A 21,249-nucleotide genomic window follows, 5' to 3' on the forward strand; every position below is an offset into this window, starting at 1 on the left:
GGTTGTGTTTGATGTTGAATTAGGGTAAATGAATGGGGGAGGGGGAGTGTTTTGCTAAATCTGCAAAACGCGCAGTATTTCGGAAATGAATTTCTGAAATGTAGTTTTCGGAAACGAACTTCCGAAATAAGACTATTTTTTTAAAAAAAAAGGCGCTTTCGGAGATGCATCTCCGAAAACAACTTTTTCTTGCATTTCGGAAATGCATTTCCGAAGTCAGGGGTAGTTTAAGTTTTTCACCAGAGGTGAACTAGAAGGTTGGGAGGTAGCCAAAGAAATTTCATTTTTTTATTAGTTATATTTATTTGTAGATCTAAAGAAGTTAGTATTTTGTAGGATTATATGTTAGCAAACTCTATATTCAATTGTAGATCTAAAGAACAAGGACTTTAAGCATGCATTTTATGGATTTATATCATAATAGTAGCTTTTAACAATTTGTGTTTTCTCTTCTAGTTGATGTTAATTTTTTTTACAGATTTTCTTCACCGGAGCTACCAACAGATACTAATTCTGCTACTATTATTTTTCTAAATATTTGAAAGATAATAAAAAATTTCATAAGCTTTTAACTTAAACATTTTTCATTAGCTTTTAACTTAAATTAAACATTGATTAAAACGCTATATAACATTTAAAAATGTGAATTTAGTTAATTTAGTTAATTTTTTCATTTTTTATATTTTTAACTACGTGTTTTTTTATTTATTTTTTTGTTGAATTTAATATTTATTTTTATATGTTAATATAAAATATAGTATGTTTTAGTTATTTGTGACAGTTTCTAACATATATTTTTGTTAATTTTAAACTTTCAGGTTTGTTGTCGACTTGTTGAAGAACTAGTGATACAATTGTCTTGTTAATAATTTGATATTAATGTTATAATTTGTATTTTTTTTTTTTTTTTATTGATGAGAATTTGTTGAATTTATTGATTATGTGATGTATATTTTCAATGTATTTTTTATTTTTTATTTAGAACTGTAAATATTTCATCAATGGACCAACGTCTATCATGGGCCAAAAATAAAATATATTGTAATATATTAACTCAAAATTTATCAAATAATTAAGACTAAACAAAAAATTGGGCTTACTATTGCAATTGGCCCAATAACTCGGAAAACCCATCTGAATGCACCCGCAATCCGTTTAAAACAGACCTGTCAAACTTGTTTTTAAATTTGGGCGTGCATTCCCTAACCGCGGTTTGGGCCGGGTGGTGGTTTTGGACCCGAAACCGTCCAACCCGGCCCGTTGTCCACCCCTGTGTATAATAGGTCAAAGGAAAGATATCCACAAGGAGGTAATGATAATCTCAATACACTCCATAAATTTCTTATCCACTGTGTGAAATTCCATGTGTATAATAGGCCAAAGGAAAGATATCCACAAGGAGGTAATGATAATCTCAATACACCCCATAAATTTCTTATCCATTATGCGAAATTCCATTTTTGTCTCCTGATTTCATAGATCTACTTCCAGAAGTATTATGTTTATCTAAAAAAATTGATTGTTTCCGTAGATACATCTATGGAAGTATAATAAACTAGTATATATGGGGAAAAATATAAATAAAATTTGTTCAGGGATTTTCCCGTAGGTGTACCTACGGAATAGCTTAGTGTCATATTATTCTGTAGATATATCTACGGAAGTGTATGATATAGTTTGAACTAACATGATCATTCTCCCCGTTGTTTCATTTCTTCAAAGTCTTCATATTCCACACCCTAAAAACCCTACATCGTCAATACCTTATTTCACTCAAAGACTCAAATTTTTTGGTGCAACAAATCAAAGGGAGCAAGAGGAGTCTGAATTTCAGTTAAATATTCATCTTCAACCACTACATTGTTCATATCATGCAACTAATTTTTGTGAAAAAAAGTTATGCTGTTTCCGTAAATGCATCTACGGAACGTGTTAAGGAAGAACACTTCCGTAGGTGCATCTACAGAACAATCCCTGAGTTATTTTTTCCAGCAGTTATGTAATTTTGTTTTATTTTGGCAATTGTTTGCAAATAGGTATGGTGCACCCCGATAATATTTCAAGAGAATTTGCTCCTTTAGTTGATGTTTGTACGAGTGTTTATGGGGTTGTCGCAAAGATGGTAGATGTCGGAGGTGACTTTAGTAGCAAGTAAGACTTTAATAATCGTGAAAGCATGCTTACTTGGATTCGTAGGAATGCAACTAACCTTGGCTTTGGTGTGGTAATAGGAAGATCGAATAATGATACGTCAAGAAGAAACCCGTTTGTAACAATGTTGTGCGAAAGAAGTGGGAAATATCATCCTCCTCTAAAGAATTTTAAAAGAGACGACACAGGTACTAGAAAATACAAGTATCCATTTAAAATCCGCTGTTACATGTTGGCTAACAAGAAGTGGAGATGCTCTCTTATTTGTGGTTTGCATAACCATGATTTGTGCATAAAATTACAAGGACATCCTAGTGTTTGTCGCCTTCATATCCAGAAGATAAGACATATATTAAAGACATGTCCTTGAATCTTGTCCAACCGAAAAATATACTTGCCACATTGAAAAGGAAGGAACCCGACAACGAATCGAATATAAGGCAAGTGCATAATCAATGGTACCGCAATAATAAGGCGAGTAAGGGATATAGGAATGAGATGAAATAGTTGTTGAAAATGTTGGATGCTAACAAATACGTGTCGCGATACAAAACTTGCGATGATGAGGTTATGGTCCGAGATATTTTTTGGGCTCATCCGGATTCGATAAAGTTGCTCAACACTTTCCCAACAATGCTCATTCTTGATTCTACCTACAAGACCAACAAGTATCGACTCCCATTATTTGAGATGGTCGGTGTTACATCCACCAAGAAGACATTTGTTGTTGATTTTTCTTTTTTGGAGTGTGAAAAAGAAGATAATTTTAGGTGAGCATTGGAGGTGTGTCGCTCACTTTTGAAGAAACAAGTCAATATGTCTAAGGAGATTGTTATGGACCGCGACCCCGCTTTGACGAATGCGGTTGCAAAGGTATTTTTCTGATGCATTACTTTTTCTATATCACATATCATGTAATGTGATAAGTAAGGTTAAACACGTTGTGGGGATGAAACAAGTAGAGACCGGAGGTGGGAAACCGGTGAAGCCCGAAGTGGTTGTTGACCAAATAATGGATGCATGGGCTCGTATTGCAAGTTCTTTGATAAAAGAATTGTATTTCGATGTCGTATTGCAATTTCAGAGAATATGTGAAAAATATCTCGATTTATTGAAATACGTTGAAAGCATCATTCTTGACAAGGTGAAGGAGAAGTTTGTTTGTGCGCGGACTGATAATGTCCAACACCTTGGAAATACAACCATCAATAGAGTTAAGTCGTCACATGCTACTTTGAAAAATTAGTTGTGTAATAGCAAGGTTTATTTGTGTCAAGGTTGGGACACCATAAGTCTCATGATTTCAAACCAACACAAGGAGATATAAACCTCATCCGGTCAGAGCATTACGGTGTTGGAGCATCAATTTAAGGACAACATCCTTTACTCTCAATTGATCGGAAATACGTTTCGGGCCGGATTAAATTATATCTTTCACGAGGTCAAACGCGGTGAAACTTTTAGGGGCGATAGCGCAAAGTGTGGTTGCACTATTACTAGCACGTATGGTCTCCCGTGTGCTTGTGTTATTGCTAAAAAAGTGAGATTAGGTGAGCCAATAAGAATGGATGAAGTCACTCATTGGATGAGACTTAGTTTTGATGATGATGGTTGCATCGAAGGAGAAAAATCGAATATTTCTATTACTTCCGAATTGGAGGCGATAGAAGAGAGGTTTTCAAAGGCCCGATGACAACATGAAACTATACATCAAAGAACAATTACAGAATATTGGATTTCCAGAAATAACTAACATGAAACCGCTGTCTCAACTGGTTAAGACAAAGGGTTCTCCGAAGAAAGTGAAGCCTTCGCCGAATGACAACTCGACTACACGGTCTCCTTCATATTGTGAGCACGTCGACAAAATCTTTTCCGACTCACCTACTCCTAAATCTTTAAAAAGTTAAAATAAAGGAGCTAACATTAGCAAACCGCCTTCGACACCTATTGCTCCGGAAGTTTTGACTCTAACACCTATTGCCACAAAAATTCCATCAATCGAAAAGGTACATATTGCTCCAAAAATTTCATCAATCAAAGAGGTGCATATTGCTCCAAAAATTTCATTCATCGACGAGATGCCGGTTTTTATGCACAAATACATCGATCGGGTCGTCAATGTGGTGGGGACGGTAATTGTGGATCCATACCGTATCGGCTTTGCTTGGTAACGGAGATGGTGACCATAAGCTTGTCTGTCATGAACTTATCGAAGAGTTGATGAACCATAAAGACTCGTACACGCGGGTATTTGGAGACGAAGCTATATTTGAATCGATTCACGAAGCTCTTGCTCCTTGGTTAGGCACTTACGCACCGACTTCATAATGGATGAGATTCCCGGAAATGGGACATCTTATTGCATGCGCATATGACATGGTATGCATTGACTTGACGCGTTATGGTTTTTCGGAAACCTTTTTTCCGCTCCACACCGCACCTCCTACAAATCCAAATGATCGTATTATGTGTGTTGGATGGCTCGCAAAATCGAAATTTTTTGTGCAAGTTTACTTGAAACCGGGATGTCACATACCACCTATGTCACCGGAATGGGCACTTCATCATATCGAAGATGCCAATACGTGGCCGAACCGTTTTGTGGATAGGATGCACGATTTTAAAATGTTGAATAACATCGAAAAGGAATCAAATGCCAAAAGTCAAGATTAGAACCTCCAATAGATTTAGCCGACAACAGATCTTTAATGTATTTATCTAGTTTCAAAGTGTAATATATGCACTCTATAACATTGCAATATAATCCTTTTTTGTGTTTATGTGTTTGTATTTCTTTTCCTTCTACTACTACTACTAGTGTTGCTACGACATTGAGTTCTGTTAAAAAAACTAACAAGGAAACTTCCGTAGATGTATCTACGAAAGGGTCTGATATTGAAAATTATAAGTGTTTACCGTAGATGTATATACGGAACAAAGAAATCTATGACCCTTCCGTGGATATATCTAAGGAACATTCTGTGACAGAAATTATGTGGTCCATATTCACCAAAGGCTTCTATAAAGTTAGGGTTTCTAGGGTTGCATTACACACAGATACAAACACAAACACAAACACAAACACAAATACAAACACAAATACAAACACGAACACAAACACAAAAATGGCTCACATAAGACCAGTGTTTTAAAAACCGGACCGGTCATCGAACCGGTAAGGGTACTGGGTCACTGGTTTATCGGTCGAACCACTGGGTCACTGATCGAACCGCACGACCAAACCGGATTAAACCGGATAACTCGGTTGAATAGACCTGTCATTATATAGGTATAAAACCGGTCGAACCAGATGATTCAGTCTCTAAAAAAATATAACTAGCTTTTAAATTGTTTAAAAATATCATATCATAAATTCACAATTTCATAACTTAAATTCAAATTTTAAACAAAGGTATCACACATAACAAAATAGTAAAAAATTACAAAGTCTAATTGCAAACAAAGTCTAATTACAACATAATCTAAACAAAGTCTAATTACAACATAATCTAATTGAATAGTTTATAACAAAATAACTCCAATATGTACCAAATTTAATTCAAAATAGGATCCTCCTAAAAAGAAAATCAAATAAAGTTCAATATGTTTATGCTATTTAAGAAAATTTATTAGCAAAGATGACAAATAGACAATAAAGTTTTTAATTTGTCACTAACGAAAAAAACTATGTGAGAATGCTATTTAAGTAATTCACTACTAAATATATTAAGAGAAATTTTTTAAAAAAAAAGTTTAAAAGAAATGTTAAAAAAAAAAATAAAAAAAAAACAAAACAAAAAAACAATTAAACCGCAAGTTTTCCGGTTTTCCCGGTTTTCTCGGTTTTCACCGGTTCCCACCGGTTTGATGGCATATCCGATCTGACTATTGAACCTGACCGGTTACCTGGCCGGTTCCCGGTTCGACCGGCCGGTCCGGTCTTTAAAACACTGCATTAGACCGACCATGTTCAGGGCAGCGAACATCATCCAAGTGTCCCGATCCTGAACCGGTTTATCTCAAAAGGGATAGGCATGTTGTTTTCTCTCCCGTCAAACCTCTCATGCCGGTAAATTTTGGAACATCCATTCCTTCGACCAACTCAAGAGGACTCTGATGTCTTTTTTAAAGGTGGAGTACAAACCCGGTGAAGTCATCAAACAGATCCCGAGGCTTAGAACACGGACCTCGTCTGAGCCCGGAGAAAAGGAACGTTGGTGGGATAACGTGGAAGGCGACGTTGATTTCGTTCTAATAATGCATGGATTAGATGACATTTTCTTAACTGTTGTAATTTCTTAAATCTCTTAGTTTTCTTAATTTTTTGTTGGAAATTTTGATGTATCTTTTAATCAATGTCGATTTTAATTAATGAATAGATCTTTTATCGTTAAAAATGTTGTTGTTCTGGTGTTTTGAGTATGGGTTTGTTTCATAGATTCATCTACAGAATTATTTTGTTTGTGCAACTATGGTACAAAGCAACGTTAAACAGAAGCACGAGAGCAATTTGGTTAATTCAGTGGTGCGTAAGAGACTCATGAGGTGAGATGAAAAATTGTCAAGATAGGATAATAATCATATTTACAATATATTCTTTATTTAGTGTTCTATATTAGGTTAAATATAATTTTATTTCTTTAATTATCTAATTTCTTACTAAATTTTTTTTTTTTAGAATTAAAAGGTTATATGAAATATAACGCACTCTTGACACCAAACGCACTTTGAACCAATGATGAATACAATATGTGTTTAAAGGAAAATCTGTGTCTGAAAGCATCAAGTTAGATCGTGAAAGGATCTTATCCAGATTGACTTTGATTCAAGACTTTGAAGTCTCAACATTCTCAAAACTCTGAAGAACTCTGATCAAGCTTCAACAAATTTTATTCAGAAGTCTCTGACTCAAGAAGTTAACTAAAGAGAGAAAGTGACTCTAAATTTTGTTCAAGCTTCAACCAACAACTTATATTCAAGCGAAAACACTTGAAAAATATGCATATACTTAAAAACACTTGAAAAATACTCCTAAGATCAAATAGTTTGTCTGATGATGCAAGCCACAAGATATTGAACCACAAGGAGATATGTTTGATTATTGATTTTTTACTCTAGCGATGTGTAAATAAGGCGATCGAAACATTAGGGATTCAATGCTTATGAACAAAATTAACAACATCGAAAGCACGACATGGGGTACGCGATTATCTATCACGAAATACCCAATTGGCTATCCGAAATTTAATATGAGAAAACGGGGCGAGTTATAGAAAATTAGATAAAATTGTACAACATCTACTTTCATAGCGTGCCTACTAGACGTGTTTTTAGTGCATCTATTCAGATTTCTCAATCGAGATCGAGACACCTTGTTAATGGTGCCTCGAACTCATTTGTTTAGCAATTCACTCTCTGATTTCGAATCTTTACCTTTCAGTACATGATTGGTATCTAAGTTGCCTCTACTTTTGCAATCGACACAAATATATTTAAGTGCTCGAATTCAAAAATAATAGTTGCTCTTATATTCTCATTATTTGTATATGGATAATTCAATTTGGGATTGTCATGAGATAGGCATCATGATCTGGTCTCCAATGGACTAATCATTCATGGTGATATTGATCGTAAATAAACAAAAAGTAGACTTAGCATTCATAATATAACAACTAAAATGAAAGTGATAATGTTGAAGAGGTAAAGCAGCAAGCAACAAAAGTTTTGGAAATATTTATCTGGGAATTTATCGTGTCCACATAGATTAGTGCTACTGAATTATCGTTCGACGAATTCTTAGTTATGAGTTTGGATTAAATGGGTTTTAAGTAAACAAGGAAAATATAACATATGAACATAAAAAGAATTCATTCTTGATAGAGAATAACTTATCTGGTTCGAATCTAAACTACCCCTCACAAGCTTAAATTTATCACCCCGCTGCACTCGATCTACAATACTCATAAGACTCACCACATATCCCTCACGTCAATGTCCATTTTTGCAATACCGATGAGAGTTCAACTATATTGCTCTTTCGACGATGTCTCAAGTGATCGAACAACACAAAGACATTAAACTTAGATATTATGTGGATGTTAACCCCAATCCTATCTCTAGAATCTAAGTTAACAAATATCCCCCTAATCAAGATTTATGATGTTTATTTCTACAACAACACAAATCCAAAGCATTTAAGCAAAAAGATCAAGGAAACACCGATTAAGATTTGTAAAGCAAACTTTATACAACTAGTAGAAAGAGTAAAAAAAATCCATGGGTTTAGAGTAATTTACATACAAACTCAACAAAAGAGAAATACAAAGAGAAGAGAGGAAGATAAACCAAACATCTCACGGGTTGTCAGCTCCGATTGATAAGCAATCCACCTCCGATCATCCAAATGCAAGCTCCAGTGGTGTTTTCTAAGCTATTCAAAAATGAAGGTTTGATGGATTGGGAACAAATACTCCAAAACCATAACCTAAAAAAATTTGTTTTTACCCTATTTATGCACTTTTGAATCTGGCCTGCTAACCTTACTTACTAGCACCTATTAACCTCACCTTAACCACTAAACTCACATGACTTCCTTCACTTAAACCACTAGACCTATTAATATCACTAACCAGACATGCTAAACCTCAAGTTTACCATCTAACAGTCTGCTAACAAAACCCCCAGTCTCTAATAGAAAACTAACCTTAAATAACAACTTAACCAACTCCAATTAATATTGCCTAACCCTTAACAGAATTGCTACTTACAAATCTAACCTCACATAAACTCTGATTTTAACAACTTAACATTGCCTTAACATAACTAGCTAAATGCCCTGAAGTTGACTACCAGGCCTAGTTAGTTACAACACTCCAAAAAATATTTCCCTCCAAAAACACTTCAAACTAACACACAATACACTCAAACTAATACAACTCATCTCAAAACTTATCCTTGAAGAAACACAATCTCCAATTAGCTTGGAGATTGAATCCTAACCACTCTTAAACAATGCACATGGGTTGCAATCCTAAGGCAAAAATTCCTTTAACCCTAACTGAACCTAACCAAATTTCCCTCCATTATACTCCATCTAAATCTATAAAATCGCTCATCTTTTCACTCACCATCAATAAAGATCATTCCATAAACACACTCTGCATAATTTTCTATCGCCAACCCTCACCAAAGCTTTTCATACAAACTCTTCAGAGATTCACATTGAATCTATGAGAGAGTCAAGCTCAACCTCTCATCCCTCTGAATCACTTTGCATCACCTTTATATCTTCACGCAACACATTAACAATTCTAACCTAATAACTATATAGTATTTATCTTATTCCTATCTTCACAAAAAGAAACCACATATCTCACTTCATCTAACAAAAAAAACATCCTGCTGATCTTTTTTCCACTTTACATCCACCATCGATCGTGACCACCACAACCTGCATAATACCTCACATGGCCTGCATTACAATTTTCATCAAACACACTTTGTTATTGTTCTCAACCTAACCAAAGAACACAACTGAAACACCTTACACAACACAAACTCCACACTCTACCATCATGATCTCTTCTTACCACACAATATCTCCCTTCATTTTCACTCAATAGAAATGCATCAAACTTCATCTGAAGACAACCAACAAAGAAACGTGTCCTCATCACTACCGCAACTTCTTTCCCGACGAAGCCTCCACGTTTCCACCGCCAGATTCCCACGACTCCATTTCGCTATTCTACGATCATCTCATGCGCAACTTGTTATTGCTGTCTAAATGTATCACAATATTTTGTTTAAATCAAGATGGTGATGTCATTGTTTTTGGTTGAAATAAAGAAGTGTGTGTGATCTGTGAATAGTAGCAGCGTAGCCATTTCACTTTTACATAAACTGCACTCACATTGTTTGGTTTTGGTTGAGTTTTTCTAGTTTGTAACTCCTTTCCTAATTTATTTTACCTTTTCTCTATTTTCCTAACGTACTGTAGTTTATTCAAATCTCATATTATCTACTTGATATGCCATAAAGTCATTGGATTTTTCTTATAACAATTGGGTTGGTTTAATACTATAATCAATTATACATTTCAACAAACAAGTGATGTGCATATTTCAAGTAAAAAATAAAACAAGTAAAAGATTTAGCTTACATGTGTATTTGAGACAAGGTTGTCCATAACACTCTTTTGCTGATCAAATTTGAGCTTTCAAAGAAATGGCAATATCCTACAAAATATTAAAAGCCTATAATGAACTTTTCAATGAACTGAATTCAGCTAATCAAAACAAATCCAAAGCTGTAAGTATACAACATAACCACTAACCCTTCATTCTAACAATAACAATATCACTGTCAAACCTTCCAAATTTTCACCAAACACAATTCTATCACTCGCAACCATCAATTCCATAACAAATACAAAATAAAAATCAAAAGGTGAAAAGCAAAAGAAAAAGAAGAAGGAAATCGGAGCAGAGAACTGAAATTGCCGACACCGACGCAAACAAAACATGCTGCTACTACAGCCGTAGGCACAAATCAAAGAAACCTCAGTCCAAAATCTTAATGTTTCTAAACTTCTGATGATTAATCTTGGTAAAGAGTACGTGAGTTCTGGGTCGACAAATGGAGAAGAGTGCGATGTTGGGTTTGTTCTTTATTTATGGTGGAGAATCGATGAGTGACGAGGAAGAATCTATGGCTAACGAGGGAGAATCGACAACACGATGGTGTATCGATGGCTGGCGGTGGTGTGGTTACCGGAACATGACGGCAAAGATGAAGAAGAATTGATCATTTTTTGAGATGAAGAATATTAGGGGTTTTTGGTGGTGAATGGTTAAAAATGTGAACTCAACTGAAAAGTATCCGCCCAAAAAATTGTTTTGGTTTTCTTTTTTATTTATTTATTATTTATTTAATTATATATTATATAAACAATAGTGGTTAACGTGTTTTGTTGTTTTAATTTAATTAATTATATATTATAAAAACAATAGCACTTTTCAGATAAACGCTAACATATGATAGTTTAATATTAGCATTTCACATAAGTGCTATCTTAGTGAATAAACATAATAGCATTTTGCTAAAAGTGATATCTTAGTATATGATATTAATAGTGTTTTGAGAAAAACGCTATTCTACTGAAGTATAATAATAGCGCTTTTCCACAAAGTGCTATCAAAGTCATATTCTCTGTATTATATAATAGCGCTCGATCATAAAATGCTATTACAGATGTGTTTTTTCCTTTTTAATAGCATTTTTTTAAAAGTGCTATTAAATTAGGCGATATAAAATATATTAACTTGACTTGAAGTACCATAAAATATTTTTAAAAGACCAAGATATATTTTAGGATAAAATCCATTTTCCCTTCAATATTTTAACTCCAGAACCTTGAACACATAATTGACTTTCAATACTCTTAATCCCTTGTGAGTAAGCCTCTGATTAATCTATCTATCATATATAAGAAAAGTAATGTTTTTTTCCTATCCCACGGGCTGCCACATCAGCTGCTATCTCCACAATATTCCACATTAGCAGCCTCAACCTTCTGTTCTTCTATCCATAACTTCCAAACCTTCTGCCTTCCAAATCTTTTCCATTGATTTCATTCAATATGACGTAATATCCATAACTTCCAACCCTTCTACCTTCCAAACCTTTTCCATTGCTTTCATTCAATATGTACGTAATATGCAATTACCAATGATTGTTCCCATAAACCTTTGTATTACATATTCTACAATGGTTCCGCCCTCCATTATTCCTCTACTTAAATCTACGAAAGTCCGACCATTTTACAGCGATGGACGGTTTGAAAGTGGTAGATATGTGATCGAAGAAGAACATGTAATAAAAAGGGGGAATAGGGCTATGATCTACGTGCCTACAATATTTCATTGGTAAATTCTTTGTTTTATTGTTGATCAAATTTTACTTTTGTTAAGAACTGATTCATTCTAACTTTTCCAAATATTTGATAGATTGGCCAGATGATCACAATTTTCGGTTCTTGGATGGGCAGTTTGAAAGTGATAGATCTGTGATCGAAGAAGAACATGAAATCAAAAAGGAATAAGGCTACTGTCTATACGTGCCTACAATATTTCATTGGTAAATTCTTTGTTTAATTATAAATTCTTTGTTTAATTATTGATCAAATTTTACTTTTGTTAAGAACTGATTCATACTATATATTGGCTAGAGTATCACAAAATATTATTGATTGATTGGTTTAGTGATCCAAAACCTATTTGTAACGGTACTTACATCCTAAAATGTAAGTGGCAATGCTATGATATTAAAATTAATTAAATTTTATTGATTTGCTTATTTTAGGTTTCCACTTTTTTCTCATTAATCTTCTACTGTCCATAGGAACAATCATACATTCTAATAGTTGATAACAACAAAGAAATGAAATGTTGGAATGAAGATATTTTGAAATGATGCACCTACTCAGATGTGGAGAGGAATTGAAATTTTGGAATGAAGATATTCTTAAATGATGCACCTACTCAGATGGGAAGAGGAAATTTGAGATTTAGATGTTGAAGTCGGTTTGTGGAGTTGTATGGAGAAATGAACCAAGAAAAGTTAATTATGAAAATGACTTGAACAAGTGCCTTCATATGTCTCTAGAAGTCGGTTTGTGGAGTTGTATGGAGGAATGAACCAAGAAAAGTTAATTATGAAAATGAGTTGAATAAGTGTCTTCATATGTCTCTAGAAGTCGATTTCTAGAGTTGTATGGAGGAATGAACTAAGAAAGTTAATTATGAAAATGAGTTGAATAAGTGTCTTCATATGTCTCTATATCTTTGGCGTGTTAGCTAATGATATGTGACAACATGATTTAGTTTCTAAAAACTATTTTTTTAATTTTTAAAAATTACAATACCAAAATGTATATTTTAGTGGGTTGTTTTATGGCAGCGACTGTTATGAGTGAAAAATAATATCATGATTAACACAACTAATATATATTTAGTGATACTATTATTAATATTATTATTATTATTAATATTTTTGTATTTTTAAATGATTAGATTTGAGACAACTATCTAATTTTATAAGATATAAAAGCCTTTTTAACGACCCATACGTTAAAATCATTACGTTGAGAATAATTTAATTGATATAGGATCAATACATTAGAATCATATCAATCTCAATTTCAGTTACTTACCAATAACTTAATTGGTATAAAATAAATACGTTTTAAATATATTTAGTTTGTATCACCAAAAATTAAGTGAATCAAATTAACATTAAAAATTAATAAAAATAATTTATCTCACTTGATTTCCTTCAAAGTTATTTAATAGAAACTTTTCAAAATAATGAAACCAAATTTTATACGGTTAGAAGATTTCTAACCTCTTATTTAACAAAAGTATAAATATTATTAGATACATATTTTAATAAAGTGTTTTATGCATATCATTGTTTTTATATATTGTATGAATTTCCTTGATAAAAAAATGCATAATTATTATTATAAAAATAAAGTGTTTTAGGCATATCATTGCCTTTATATATTTATATGAATTTTCTTCATAAAAAATACATAATTACTATTATGAAAAAGTTATCACATTATTGGTATTGATATTGAATTACATAAATAATATGTTTTTACATTCTCTTTTGTTGTAAGTTGTTGTTTTAAGAATTCATATCACTGCTGTAAAATGTAAAGTAAGGAGGTTCCACCAAACAAGCAATTTATTATTTGTAATCTAATTGTAGTAAATTTTACAAAATAATTAAAAATGTTTTATATAAAATAATAATTAACATTAATTGAAATTTAAACAATTATAAAATTACAAATAAAAAATTACAAATTTTAAATAAAATATCATATTATTTTAATATTTTAATAAATATTCTATGATATATTGATGTTAATTATGTACATTCATCATGGTTAATTTATTTATATAATATTTGGTTCTTAGGTATATTATACTAAATTATTTGAAATATAAAATATGTCTAAATAAAACGAATATATTAGGGCTCTGTTTGGTAATGCATAATTTTGAGCTTTTGTCTTATAGCTTATAGCTTATAGCTTATAGCTTATAACCTCATATGATAATTTAGACCTGTTTGGTAACGGTCTTTTCATCACTAGCTTATAACTTATTTTCCAGACGCTATTTCAAATAACATTTTAAATTATAGCTTATATATTATTTTTTTCTTCCTTTTTTATCCTTATTATTTTACCATTAACTAATATTTATCCTTCATAATTTATTTTAATTTCAAATTAAACAATTATGTACTAAATATCTTTTATGTCATTTTACATTTATAAAGTTTTGAACCGCTAATTTTACCAAACACTACAATTAGCTTATCAGTTAATAGTCTCAACTATAAGCCATAAGCTATAAGCTAGAAGCTATCAGTCATCAGCCATCAGCTATAAGCTATCAGTCATTAGCTAGCTTATCAATCAACCGCTATTTTTACCAAACATACCCTATATCTATTGACTAGTAATAGAATTATAAATGACAAACAAATTGTATGATTAATCATACAATTTATTTGTCATTTAAAAATTTAAAATTTTAATAGGACAAGTTCATCAATAATCAATATATATTTATCTATATATAACATAATATAATTTAAATATTAAAATTAAAACTTTAATGGAGTCAATTCAATCTAAATATAAAATAATATATTACGCATACACACGACTAATTATATGGTACGCGCATATGGTACTGATATTAACACATTTAATTAAATTTTAAATACTAAAAGAATAAGTTTACTATTGATTTAAATATTTTTATAAATAATTCCTAAACAAAAAATATTTATGTATAGGAATAATTAATTGTTGATTCAAATATTTTTATATATGGAATAATATATTTAATTTGTAAATTGATTTTAATCAATTATATTAAATAGTTATTACTAATTGGATTATATAATTTGATTGAATATTTCTTTATTATAATTTGTCAATTTAAAATTTTTGTTTTTATAAAATATTTTAATTATCATCAAATATTTTTAAACAGTGTTATTTTTATAAACGGGGCTAAATTTACTATTGATTCATATATTTTTATAAATAGTGTCAAAACAAAAATAATATTTATTATTTTATAGACGGGAAAAATATATTGTTGATTCACATCCTAATTTCTTATTTATTAAAACACAGGTACTGATATGGTACGTGTATATGATACTGATATTAAACTATTGATTTAAATGTAAAATAATATGATACCCACATATGTTTTTTTTAATTATTTATGTATCTAATATTTTTAAATATTAACAGAAATATTAAGTTACTGATAAATTATTTGATTATTAACGGGACCAAATTTGGAATATTAACGGGAACACGAAGTTATTGATCAAAATAATGAATATTAACGGGAACACAAAGTTACAGATCAAAATAATGAATTTTAGCGGGAACATGAAGTTACTGATCAAAATATTGAAAATTAATGGGAACAAATTTGGAATATTAACGGGAATACAAAGTTACTGATCAAAATAATGAATATTAGCGGGAACATGATTTTACTGATCAAAATATTGAATATTAACGGGAACATGAAGTTATTGAATAAAAGATTGAATATTAACGAGAACATGAATTACTGATCAAAATATTGAATATTAACAGGAACATGAAGTTACTGATCGAAATATTGAATATTAACGGAAAAAATGAAGTTTATTGATCAAAATATTGAATATTAACGAGAACATGAAGTTAGTGATCAAAATATTGAATATTAACAGGAACCTAAAATTATTGATCAAAATATTAAATATTAACAGAAACATGAAGTTATTGATCAATTGATCAAAATATTTAATATTAACGGAAACATGAAATTACTGGTCAAAGTATTTTTCTATTAATTATGTCTTTAATGGACTTTGCATTTCAACAATCATGAAAAATAGTGACATTACAACGTACCACAACAATACCCGTGCAAACGCACTTGTAAATTTTGGCATCAATCCAACTCAATTATTATTTTGCTACTACAAGATATATATATTCTATTCTTTATCAATTTCATTTTTATTATAGTTTATTTAATTTTTATGTTCCCCTAATATTAGCGTGCCAGAATGGGTACCCGTGTGAACGCTTATAATTTTGCTACTACAACATATATATTATATTCTTTATCAATTTCATTTTTAATTTTATTATATATCTTTACTGAACGAAATGCATCATAATAATTATATAATTTTCTTAGGCAAAATACTCTTTTTGTTCCTTATGTTAACATCGGGGTTCATTTTGGTCCCTTAATTTCAAAAAGTGTCATATTAGTCTCTTAACTCTTCAAAAGGTGTCATTTTAGTCCTTTTTGTCACATTAGCGACGAAAAAACTCAAAAAACAGTCGCTAAATCCGTCACTAATATGATAAAAAGGACTAAAATGACATATTTTAAAGAGTTAAGAGACCAATATGACACTTTTTGAAGTTAACGGACCAAAATAAACCCTGAGATTAACATAAGGGACTAAAAAGGATATTTTGCCAATTTCTTATTTCTATAAAAATTATATAATATTGAACAAAATAAGCGTGCCAAAACGGGTACCCGTGCGAATGCACGAGTATTACACTAGTTATATAATATAATATATCCACTTATGAGAATAGAAAAATGTAGGATGCTACAACAAGGGCCTAATTTATTTTTTGATTGGTTTTAATTTCTTAATTTAATGACATGAAATGTATTATTACTATTGAATCATTTACCTTATAAACACGAATAATTCAACTAATGATTATTTGTGGCTTTTTTTTCTTATACAAATAGTGTGACATGAATGTATATTATATGTAAAATATTATGATTCTAATTTATAAATTAAGAATACAAAACATGAAGCTTCCATAGCATAGTGGTAGTGCCTTCCCTTCGTAAGGGAAAGGTCGTGAGTTCAATCCTCGCTGGGAGCTTGTTTTTTTTGTTTTTTTTTAAAATTTTATTTCCATGTGTAATTTAATAAAGTTTGTTAACAACATATTTTAATATAATATCTTTTAAAAATTTATTTAGTTATTAAATAAAAATAAAAATATTTTTCAATTATATAATTTAATTAATACTATGTCATCATTTTTTTTCTTATAATTTTTAGATGATACAAACATTTATTATTAATTAATTAATTAAATAAAATTTAATATTTTGTATTTAAAAAAATACAATAACTATCACAAACTAATTATAATTATTTAAAACTTTGATTCAAGGATAAAATTTTGTTGTTAAATAAATATTTAAAATTAATGACAAGAATAATTATAATATATTAACTATAATTTTTACAGGTCAAGTTTATAAGAATGAGTCCCAAAAACATTTATGGAGCATGAGAAAATTTACATAAAAAAATATTTATGATAAAAATTAGTTTAAATTACTATGTCTTTTAATATTTTTTTTAAATAAAGTTAAGAACGATTATTGTAACACCCCATACATAACTGACTATTATATTATGCATGCAATGTTAAATTTGATATTGAGTACATACAAAAGTCAAATATACAAGAAGATTCGTATTAAATACAACATGGCATTCTACTAGAAAGTATAAAACATGTGTCTTCAATGGATCTGCACAGCGGAAGATAAGTTCTGACAAGGTTTTCGAGCTATCTTTGCTTCTAAATCTTTAATCCAAACCTGCTACTAATCAGACACCTCTAAATTGTACTTGAAAAGGAAATAATTAGAATGGGGTGAGATTACTAAATCTCAGTGAGTCCCCCTATCTTATGAGTCCACTCGGTTCTATAGGGTGCGTGCAAATAAACGGATCCACCCACCCTTGACAAGTAAATGTGCAAAAGGCTTGCCAAACTGAGTGCTCACATCTTTCACCTTTTCAAAAATTTGATCACCTGTCAAAAAAGGCGGGGTTGTACGTTGTTTGGCCTTTCCATTGAATGCTTTACTCCACCCACGGTAGTGATGATTAGAATTTAAGAATCTACGATGACCGAGAAAGACATTCTTCAGACAAAGATCCAATCGTGTCGTATCGGTTTCATCTTCACAAACAGGACACGCTTTTTGACCTTTATTGTTGTACCCTGATAGATTTCCGTATGCTGAAAAACCATTAATTGTTCCAAACAACATCGCCCTCAAGTTAAAACTTTATTTCCTATACCCATCGTAAACCTCCACACCGTTCTCCCACAAAAACTTTAAATCTTCGATTAAGGGTGCCAAGTATACGTCTATGTCATTCCCTGGTTGTTTAGGCCCAGAAATTAACATAGATAACATCATGTACTTACACTTCATACATAGCCACGGAGGTAGGTTATAAATCATAAGAATCACAGGCCAGGTGCTATGCGAGATACTTTGAATACCATGCGGGTTCATTCCATCAGTAGACAATGACAAGCGAAGGTTTCTTGCTTCTTTTCCAAATTCAGGATAATCACTATCAACTTTCATCCACTGTGGTGAGTCTGCCGGATGTCGCAACTTTCCATCAATAATTCTTTCATCTGCAAGCCAAGTCAAGTGTCTTGAATCAGTTTCACTACGATACATGCGTCTAAATCTCAGAATTATAGGAAAATACCATAAAACTTTGGCCAGAGACAACTTTTTCTTATATCGAGGGGCACCGCATTTAGGACACTCATTCAACGCTGCATACTCGTTTCAAAACAAAACGCAATCGTTTGGACATGCATGTATCTTATCATAGCTCATGCCAATAAAGGACAACATCTTTTTGGCCTCATACGTTCGACTGGGAAGAAAATTATCCTCTGGTAGCATATCTTTCATAAGGGCTAATAACTCTGTGAAACTTTTATTCGACCATCCATTGTCCGCCTTTAAGTTGTACAACTTTAACACCGCAGACAATCTTGTGAATTTTGTACAACCATCATACAACGGTTTCTCTACATCGCTTACCAACCTCTCGAACATTTTGGGACAATCCTCAAGATCTTCTTCAAGCGTTTCTGCAATCTCTTCGACTCGATCATAATCGTATGTGTCTATTCAATCGTCGTTTGAAGCATACATCGTATTACACCTCGACTCAACATTCCCGTTACTTTTCTCACCATGCAAATTCCAACATGTATAACTTCTATCAATTCCAAACCGTAGTAAATGCGATGCCAACTGATTCCCGTCAACCTTACCCCCATAACAGCAACCCAAGCAAGGACACGTCATTCGAATCGGGTCTTCGGCGTGTGCAATCGCAAACTTAACGAATTCCCATACCCCTTTCTCGTACTCTTTCGACAATCGGTTTGAATTCATCCATGTCTTATCCATGTCTTAATTAAGCTAAACAAAAACAACTAACTATTAAGGCACAAAACGGTATAATGCGTTTCTGTCAAAACGCAAAGTATACCAGTAATTTAAGTAAGAAATTTACCTCGGATTTTACCGAACTCAAGAAAACGCAGAGAATGAGCGTTGTACGTCGAACTAGCCCGAGAAACGCTGCTAATTTAAAGGATAGAAAATATAATTAAAAGCACTTCAGAATTACAATATAAATCAGAATTTTAAACAAAATTCAAAGTCTGAAGTGTGTACATACTCGTAAATATGTAGTACCAGAGTCAATGATACGAGCTCCAAAGAGATCCAAAGTTATCAATCCAGTCAGACCTATACAAGAAATTCAAGTCAATGATACGACCTTTACGAACAATACTTGCCTTACAAGGGAAAAAGAAAAGAAAAGAAAGGAACACAGTGCAACAAGAGACAAAACCATTCACTAATGTCGAAATATAGGATTTTCCATCAAGTGCAACGTCTCATTAATCTCTAAAAATATGGTTATCATGGCTGAATAAATAGCTAATTTAGATTACTTTCAAAATTGTGAGATTACAGTTACTTTAATGAATTTTTACCGTTAACTGAATTAGCTACTTAACTAAATGAACTGTGAGTTTAATATTGCAATGTATCTATTATAGTTCTGAAACTTAATAATCCAGACTTGAAGTATCTGCTAAGATATATCTGGTTACAACATACAAGTACTACCAATAATGTGAAGTACCACCAATGTGAAGTACCACCAATTAACTCTAGTAAGGACAGTAGCTCTATAAGCCACAAACAGCACCAGCTAGAAGAAATCCAAAAGAAACCGTGACTTAATTTTTCAATAAAGCCTACACCAATTCATTGATTCAAAACATTCATGTAATACCAAATTCATTCAGATTCACAATTGAAGCATAAAGTATGCTTCCAAATCCAATGACAAAATATTTGCAATCAAGAAATTTGTCAAACCTGATTTGAACAAAAATAGAGATAAAAATGTCGACACAGCACAGACGGTATTCTTTCATTCAGAAGATTACATTTTTATATTATGGTTATACTATGAAAGTTAAGAAGGTATTTGTTAGGAATCATGTACCTGGTGACGGCGAACCAGCGACTGAGAACGGCGAACCACCGGCTGAGACGACGAACCAGAGGCGGAGGGACGGTCGGAGAACTGTGGATGAAGGTAGTGGTGGAGTGACGACCGTAGCTGCAATTGAAGATGAAGGTCGTGGCGGAGGGACGGTCGGAGAACTGTGGATGAAGGTGGTTAGGGCTTCAGACGCGAAGAGAAGAAGAGAGAATGAGAAATTAATTGGGGCAAAACGTGTTTTTGTGTTAATTAGTTTAATTAATTTAATTAATTTAATTTTAAAATAGCTACGAGAGCGCTTTTGAAAAGCGCTTTAGTAACACCCCCTATACCAGCGCTTTTTAGGAGAAAAGGGCTTTCGTAGCCTACCCTTATAGCAGTGCTTTTGAAAGCGCTTTCGTATCCCACCCTATACCAGCCCATCTATAAAGCGCTTTCGTAGCCCAGCCTATACCAGCGCTTTTAAAAAGCGCTTTCGTAGGACCCCCATATATTGGCGCTTTTTCCCCTTGTTTTTTATTTTTGTCTTTAGCGAAAGCTATAGCAGCTCTTTCTCTTAAAGCGCTGTCGTAGCTGCGCTGCTAAATT

At 32.1% G+C, this 21,249-nt stretch overlaps 1 long non-coding RNA gene and 1 other non-coding gene across 2 annotated transcripts; one reads left to right on the top strand and one right to left on the bottom strand.

Moving 5' to 3' along the window:
- Positions 1-17,104: 17,104 nt before the first annotated feature.
- On the top strand, positions 17,105-17,176 carry TRNAT-CGU (transfer RNA threonine (anticodon CGU)). The gene has a single exon. It is a non-coding gene; the product is annotated as a tRNA-Thr (tRNA).
- A 2,140-nt stretch (positions 17,177-19,316) lies between these two features.
- On the bottom strand, positions 19,317-19,890 carry LOC131600199 (uncharacterized). Its single transcript, XR_009283054.1, has 3 exons — positions 19,819-19,890; positions 19,651-19,718; positions 19,317-19,556 (listed from the first exon to the last, which is right to left on the bottom strand). It is a non-coding gene; the product is annotated as an uncharacterized LOC131600199 (long non-coding RNA).
- Between the last annotated feature and the right edge of the window lie 1,359 nt (positions 19,891-21,249).

Source organism: Vicia villosa, linkage group LG4 (genome assembly GCF_029867415.1).
Source record: "Vicia villosa cultivar HV-30 ecotype Madison, WI linkage group LG4, Vvil1.0, whole genome shotgun sequence".
NCBI classification, from domain to species: Eukaryota; Viridiplantae; Streptophyta; class Magnoliopsida; order Fabales; family Fabaceae; genus Vicia; species Vicia villosa.